This window comes from Octopus bimaculoides, chromosome 7 (genome assembly GCF_001194135.2).
Source record: "Octopus bimaculoides isolate UCB-OBI-ISO-001 chromosome 7, ASM119413v2, whole genome shotgun sequence".
NCBI classification, from domain to species: Eukaryota; Metazoa; Mollusca; class Cephalopoda; order Octopoda; family Octopodidae; genus Octopus; species Octopus bimaculoides.
In genome coordinates, this window is record NC_068987.1 from 8,295,855 (window position 1) to 8,304,710 (window position 8,856).

General features: G+C 34.6%; 1 protein-coding gene across 4 annotated transcripts in view; it reads left to right on the top strand.

The window, feature by feature from the left end:
• LOC106871426 (uncharacterized) overlaps positions 1-8,856 on the top strand; it is a 377,941-nt gene that overhangs the window by 281,620 nt on the left and 87,465 nt on the right. The window lies entirely within an intron of this gene.

Here is an 8,856-nt window from a genome sequence, read left to right on the forward strand (position 1 = left end):
ATAATAATAATAATAATAATATTACAAATGATATGTGAGCATGTGCATATGTACATACCTACATCTACATGTATATAGAGATGCATATATGGGTACAGGATGTCAAAAAAAACGTGGACAAAAAAGGAACGGGAACATAAACAAAGCACAAAAAAATGAACTTTTTTTTTACAGACACACACATATATATATATAGGTGTGTGTGTGTGCATGCATGCACATCTGAGTGTATGTATGTATGTATATATCTACATGTGTGTTCGCATCGGGTAATTATCAAAAGTGATTAGTATTCACATAAACGAGGCTTTAGTAATTACAAGTTTTCAGCCTATCCTTTGTAGGTCTTTCCTGTTGCTTTCTATTGACGATCTTGTGTGCCTATAAGTATAAAACCATATTCTAGGACTTTGAACAACAGCATTCGTGTAACAAAATCCAAATAAAGTAAACTTGTGACACAATTTATTCCCAGACACATATCTATTTCCTTATGTTCCATTTCGACCGATCCCTTGGCATCTCTGCTGCTCCATGTTAACCTTGGAGTCATTTGGATTAATTAGCCTTTAGTGGATGCCTCTGTTCCTACAAGAAGAAACAAGTGGGTTCGTTTGGTGTGGTGATTCTCAACCAGGGTCCATTCTCTTATTCTTTTATTTGTTTCAGTTATTTGACTGTGGCCAGGCTGGAGCACCGCTTGTAGTTGAACAGATCGACCCCCGGGACTTATTCTTTGTAAGCCTAGTACTTATTCTATCGGTCCTCTTTTGCCGAACCGCTAAGTTATGGGTGCATAAACACACCAACATCAGTTGTCAAGCGATGTTGGGGTGGGGGGACAAACACAAACACAAAAACACACACACACACATATATATATGACAGGCTTCTTTCAGTTTAAAAGAATGGCAAATGGTGGTAATGACAGCAACAATTGCTGCCATTTTGATTATATCATCATCATCATCATCATCATCATTTAATGTCCATATGCAATAACTAGCAATTGAGTATGAATAATGGGGTACACTACCAACAGTATATTGGATAGGTATTACCCCTCGGTTGGTTTCTCAACCCCTAACTCACACAGAAATATAAATATAAATATAAAATTGAAGAAATTCGAGTCAACAAGAAGTTCTGAGGGTGGCCAAGCTTTATACTGTACTCTGTCACATTCCTAATGGAATATACCATAACGTGTATACATATATATATATATATATACATATATGCTGTATATATATATATTAATGATGTAGTTGTTACCTTACATACATGCACATATAATGCCTTCAGCCCTCTTCTCTAGAAGCATGTCTAGAGTATTTTTTAATGGTTTCTCCTGTAAACCCATAAGACTTTGTATGTGCTTGCATGCTTATTGTGTGCGTGTCCACACGCACACGCACGCATGCATGCATGCACACACTAGACTAAGGCAGCAATTTAGATGTTCAGCTCTTTTTCCAATGCTATGCCACGACTGGCTATAATGGAAAGTAATGTTAGCACAATTAATTTATGTTCTATTAGTATTGTAGTCCCATCTAGCATAGGATGATAATGGGATTACTTCACTTATTCTGTTTCGGCTGGCATCGTTCCATAGATTGCCATTTTCTTAACAATCTTAACATTCTTTTGTGAAATAATATATCATTTTCCATCTTTCGCGTGGCATGCAAGCAATGTATTATTACTGGTGCTATTATTATTATTATTATTATTATTATTATTATTATCATTATTATTATTATTATTATCATCATCATTATCATTATTATTTTTATCATCATTATTATTATTATTATTATCGTTATTACCGGGGTTTTTTTTAAATTTTGTTATTGTTATTTTCGATATTTTGCTATTAATATCGAAAACTGAAATTTTTAACAGAATTGTTGAGTTTTGTCTGCAATCAAAAAATATTTTCATCAAAACATATGAAAGGATTGTTATAATTACTTGTCTGAGAATAATTTCAAAGATGAAAAGAATGTTTTCTGAAAATTATCGGTGGCTGTTGTTGTTGGTGTTGTTAATGTTATTTTCCACATATACATATATATATTATTGGAGTTGTGCTTCTTCATATATTAAGTATATTTTAATATTTTACATTCCAAAAAAGCAAATATCCTTCACACGAATTCTTCGAGATGAAAGATACTTCAAAAATGTTTTTAAATATTTATATACCCTAATCAAACAAACATTTTAGCAATATTATTATATACACACTCACTCATGTTTTAATATTCCTTATTTTCTCTGATAATGTCACCATTCGTAGTAAGGTATGAATTACCTGTGGTAAAAGCAGAACAGTGCCATTCCATCCTTGACCATCTTGTCTGTTCACAAATAGAGTAATGTAGACTAAATCAAGAAAAGTGTCTTTTGATACCATTCTCCTTAGGACCCTTTCTGGTTCTATGATGCAGACTTCCCATTCCAAAATGATGTAAATCAGTGGGTCTCAAATAAGGTTTATATGGCCCTTTGTGGATCCATACAAGATTTTGTCGTTAAACTTTGTCCAATAAATTGGTTATGCTCTTTCAATACACAAAATATTTTAGCAAATTTTTTCTTTTATACTATTCCGAATAATATTAATCAAAGGACATACTAGGTATGTCCACCTGCTGAAAATAACAGTCAAAACTCTTGTTTGAATTGCCAAAATACACTGATAATAACTACAGAAATCAACTGTGAATTATTTGCTCTGTATTGAAATTATTCCTAATAATAACATGGCAGTCCTGGTTTAGGACTAATGTTGCTGTAATTTAGCCCCAGGAGACAACATGATCTGTGTCCTTACATTTTCGAACAAGGGAATCCAGCACCCCCACTCAGCTCAAAACAATATCTGTGTATCACGATTTCTGGGTTATTTCCCTTCATCAATCGTAATACACAGATATTGTTTTGAGCTGAGTGGGGGTGCTAGGCTCCCTTGTTCGAAAATATAAGGACACAGATCATGTCGTATAGCCAGCTGGAGACGATGTCTCCTGGGGCTAAATTACAGCAGCATTAGTCCTAAACCAGGACTGCCATGTTAAGTTGGTAAACAATCTTTACTACAAAGTACTGTTGCTGAATATCTCACATTGTGAGATTTACAAACAGTAATTTTCTAATGCATTGCTTTTGTTTCAACTAATTTTGAAAATAGTGAAGAATTTAGTTAAATAACTTTGTCACTCTGAAGCCGATGCTTGGAACATAAATTAACAAGAAATATTGAATGAAAAGTTTTAATTTAGATATCGTTAACCCTTTAGCATTCAAATTACTCTATCAAGTACAATGCTTATTTAGTCATGTTGTTTTAAATTCATTATGCTTTATCTCGTAGCTTTGAGATTTCAATGATGTCCTTGTTTATTTTTAGAATGACATTGTGGGGTAGACATGAAGGGCTAGACCCTGTTGCTTTGAACATAAAGCAGGTAGAATATCAGGGCCAGGTTATGGCAAAAGGGTTAAAGGAGGAAATTTGTATCAGGTGGGTTGGTATTAAAACGGCTAAGGTCCTTTTTTCTATGCTGGCATGGGTTGGATGGTTTGACAGGAAGTGAGAGGATTGCACTGAGCTCTGATGTCTGCTGTGGTTTAGCACAGTCCTCCTGCTTGTTGATTCCTCTCAAACTGTCCAATTTATGTCATCATGGGTGGGGGGGGGGATGTTAAATGATGATGATGATGAAAAGTAGGAGGATGTGTTAGATAAAAACTTGTAGCTGTTTCTGGGAATCAATAGACAGGATAATTAAAGAACTGGATGTGGCCAGTTGTTCAGTAACAATTAGTAAGAATCAAATTCTGTTACTGACAAGAAACAAGTAATTACATTTTTTTTTTTAATGTTTTCTTTTTCTTTTAAATCATGTTCAGTGAAGCGTGACATTTTGTCACTGATATATCAAGAAGATAATCTTAGTAACTATAAAATTAAACAAAACAGAAAAAAAAACCGAAGGAACGAGAACAAAAACAAAATGTCTCTGTATGTCAGATTGAGACACCATTGGTAAAGACAGTAAAATAATTGGTTTAACCTTGGTCTCCAACTAACTGGTAACCATATCTTTGAAAAATCTTCATTCTGTCAAAGTATCATTCAAGTAGTTTAGAGATAGAGAGAGAGCAATTATTAACAGTCTTATGAACAGCTGCTAATCGTATACAAAACTCAACCCTAGACAACTGCTCGAATATCTGGGACAGAACTCCTACCATTCATTCACCTACATATCCTAAATTCCACTGCTGTTAATAAAATAAACAAACAAAATATATCTATGTAAAAGTAAAATCAGAATGTAAAGAAAGAAAGAAAACATCCAAAAATGCTCTCTAATCCAGTGTTTCTCAAGCCACATTTTACCTATGGTTCCTTTTGATTTGTATTTTATTTGGACAGAACCTTCTTAGCCATTCGATATTAAAAAAAACAACAAAAAAACAAACATTGTTTTGATAATGAAATATTATTAGGAATTGTATAAAAAAAATTGTTAAAATATTTTGTGAATTCTAGAAGTATGACCAGTTTTTTACAGGTAAATTTTAACAACAAAATCTTATATGGATCCCAGTTGAGAACCACTAGTCTTAACTATTGCTTTACTTTCGAACCTTGTCTTCTGTCTTTTACTATTTCTACAACAGCTGCTGCTCTACTGAACATGCTTCACCATAAAAGAAAAGGTATTACTGGGCAGGATGGTTTTGATCAGAGGGTTTTGACTGCAAGTTCAGTTAGTGGCGACCAGTTGCTAAACTGTAACAAATCACTGTAATCTTCCAGCCTCTATTTCTGTAGCATCTTATCCTTGAGCCTGCTCTAAATATTTATACCAGTCCTTCTTTCCAGAACTAGATTCCTTTAGAGGTTCCATAATGTTCCATCCCACTACTAACTTTTAACGTCAACATTTAGTTTATCCAACATTGATGTGTCCACCACATAGTCTAGCCCTTGTTGTGATCTTATGGTTTGTGTGCCTCAGTGACCCTAAGAAATAATCTAGTGGAGTGCAATCTTCTGGTAGAGCCTTCCATGCTTGACAGTTCAAGGGATAGAGGCATGCAGCTCAGAGAGATCTGAGCCACTGTTTATCCGCATTGAGAGGTCACAGCTTTGGTGCTACAAACATGATTAGGATGTTTACAAGAAAGAACCACAAGTAGGATTCTTGAAGTTGAGCCAACCGGCAGGAGACCGAAGGGTAGACCAAGAACAAAGTGGTTGGACAATATTCATGGTTTCAATTGGTCACACTGGAGAGTGTAATGATGTATGCTTTTTATAGAACCCTATAGAGGAGGTTGGGAGGTGCAATGGCCCAGTGGTTAGGGCAGCGGACTCACAGTCAGAGGATCGCAGTTTCGATTCCCAGACCGGGTGTTGTGAGTGTTTATTGAGCGAAAACACCTAAGCTCCACGAGGCTCCGGCAGGGGGTTGTGGCGACCGCTGTTGTACTCTTTCGCCCCAACTTTCTCTCACTCTTTCTTCCTGTTTCCAGCTGGGGGGAACACATACTCCATAGAAACCGGGAAACCGGGCCCATGAGCCTGGCTAGGCTTTGAAAGGGCGACGTTTATCATTATAGAGCAGGTGGTTAAGGACTCTGTGCACCACAATCCTCCTAGCAACAGCAGCAAACAAAAAAGGATGGATTGATCCCTTACTGCTGTAAACCCCGTTTTTCTTACTTTAAATTCTAGTGATAGCAAATGACTGATTTTTAACTAAACCATGGTACCATCAGTTTTTGGGGGGTTTTTTTGGTCTTATACTATTAGATTTCAATAATTAATTGTTTTCAAATTTATTCGTTTAAGGTTGGGTTAATTGATTGCATTTCCTTCAATTAAATTGTATTTCATTTATTATTATTATTATTACTATTATTATTATTTTTTTTTTTATTTTTTTTTTTTGGTTTTAGTTGGGTGAGGAACCTATATTAATTAGGGTGCGAATACTTTGCACTATGAATTAAAAAAAAAAAAATGTATTTAATTTTTATTTTACTTCCATTTTATTTTCCAAAGTAATTTTTCTGTTTGTAGATTTTTCACAGTTCTTCCTTTTCTTCCAAAGCTTCTACACTATTATTATTATTATTATTATTATTTCTAAAAGAAATTATTATCATCATTATTATTATTATTATTATTTCTAAAAGAAATTATTATCATCATTATTATTATCATTATTATTATTATTTATAAAAGAAATCATTATTATTATTATTTCTTCTTCTTTGAAAGCCATCTGTTGCACCTGTATCAATCAATATGATAGCATGTTAGGAATATTGGCACTAAACCTTACAGCCATTGTTATTTTTCTAATTCACCTCACAAAGTGATTTCAATTTTGGCTAAAATTAGGACAACCTCTCTTCTCTATGTACTTAAATTGATGGTGTTTGTATTGATGGTGCCATTGCTGTTGTCATAGTTGGTGTCGGAGGCAGCAAAGGTGGTGCTGGTGATGTAATTATTTTTATCATACACCCCCCACACACACACACACGTTCGTTCACTTCTCTCCTTTCTTGTGCATCTGATGTTTTCTCAGAGTGAAGGGTAATTTTCTATTCCTTGACATCCTGTTTCTATGGATACTTTAGTTAAAATTAAATATTTGATTACCATTATAACCTTTCCATGTCTATTTCTTCTCCCCTTTTTTCCTTATTAAGGCTTCATGCCAACATAAGAAATTGTCACCACCAGCACCACCACCACCACCACCATCATCATCACCATCATCATCATTACTTGATTCTTTGATCATATGAAGTGAAATATTTGAATTTCAGCTATTAGTTATTTATTTTAACTTATTTTTTAATAAGCTGAACCCTCCTTTTCCCCTTGTTGTTCTTCATCCCTCTGCCCTTGTTCACCTCTCTCTCTCTCTCTCTCTCCTTGCCTTTCTTTCTCATTAATGCATTCCCATTACTTGTAATGTCAGCTTCTGGAGAGTAAGAACAGCCTCTCTGATAAAATAAATACTTGTATGTGGATTTTATCTGGGTCATATGGTTTAGCAGGCACCAATGAAAACACTTGCACACACACATATACATACTATCTGATACATCTCCCATTTTTCTCTATCTCACATCCACATTAGCCTCCTTTAACGCGCTCTCTCTCTTGGTTTCAGTCTATCTGTCATCTTCTCTGTTCTTCCCATTCTAATATAGTTTATCATACATGTGTATAAAATTTGATTGTAAAACTATTGATTTTAGTAATGAGAATAATTCTTGTCCAAGATAATTGCTAATACCATAGCAACCTTGGATTTAAATGTATTATCTCTTGGATTTTTCCTTTCTTTGTTGTCTTTTTGTTTGTTTTTAGTTTTTCTCTTTTGTTGTTGTTGTTGTTTCTTCTCTCTTTTTGTTTATAGTGAATTCCTTACTTCCTTATTATACAGCAGAAAGTTAGGAGAAATCTATGCTTATAGAGAAGATAGTTAGATATAATGACAAATAGATACAGAGAGAGAGAGAGAAAGACAATGGGAGGAAGAGAAATCTTTTTGTCAAAGTCATTTTATCTGTTAGTCTTAGTTTTGGAGTGTTATCCAAGAATAGCAAAAGAAATATTCTTGGTGACTGCAGTGTTATTTATGATGATGATGATGATGTTGTTGTTGATAGATGATGTTGAAGGTACCAATGATGGTGGTAGTGGTGGCAACTGGCAGCAGCAGTAGTGGTGGTGGTCGTCATTGTGGTGTTGGTGATGATATTGTCCTAGAACAGTTTTTCTTTGTCTATAACCAGCAAGGTGACTATCCGTGGCCTGAATAATTTCTTGCCATGTTTTGAATATTGGACTCTGCAATCACCATAAATTTGCAGACCAGTGCAGCAGCAGCAGCAGTAGTAGTAGTAGTAGTAGTAGTAGTAGTAATGTCATTACAACCACCACTGCGACCAAATACCACCTCTTGTCCATCCATACCACGATCGCCATTTCCATGATGGTTGCCGCCGTCACCACCACCACCACCACTACCACCATCTTCATCATTTGCTGCCATTCTCCATTTAGTATTTCCATTCTGTACACGTGCAAACAGAAAGCCAAACCATCACCACCAACACACACACACACACACACACAGCTAGAGCTAACAAAAGGATACTGCTGACAATGTTTGTAATCTGTCATCCGGTCTCTTGACACTCGTAGTTCCAATCCTTGACTAAATCCATTTCCATTTTCATTATTATTATTATTATTATTATTACTATCAGCTGCATATAGCTGGATCCCTTTGTCATTCATGTGTATTCAGCAAATGCCTGGCTGTATTTCTTCAGTTCCTACCCAAAGATCCTTGTTTTCTTGTAATAATTCTTTATTTACTTATTCTTTTATTAGTCTTGTTTGTAGGGTTTTTTTTTTTTTTTAAATATTCTGCTAAAGTAACTTAGGTTACAATTTATTGTTAGTATTTCTTGGAAACCATTATCATTATCATCATCATCATCATCATCACCGTTGTTGTTGTTACTACTACTACTTCTACTACTATTATCATTATTATTATTATTAATGTAGTGAGCTGGCAGAATCGTTAGCACGCGGAGCAAAATAGTTATCGGTATTTCATCTATGATGTCGAGAAGGGCTAGAATTCAATGAAATTTTTTAAAAACACATAAGTACTCATGACTGCTCAATGAAAATGTTATTAAACTATGAAATTTAAGATGTTAGCTACTCTTCATAAAATGTGAATAATAGCCATTATGGTTTCTTTCTGTTTTTCTTTTAAGCATGGTTTTCCT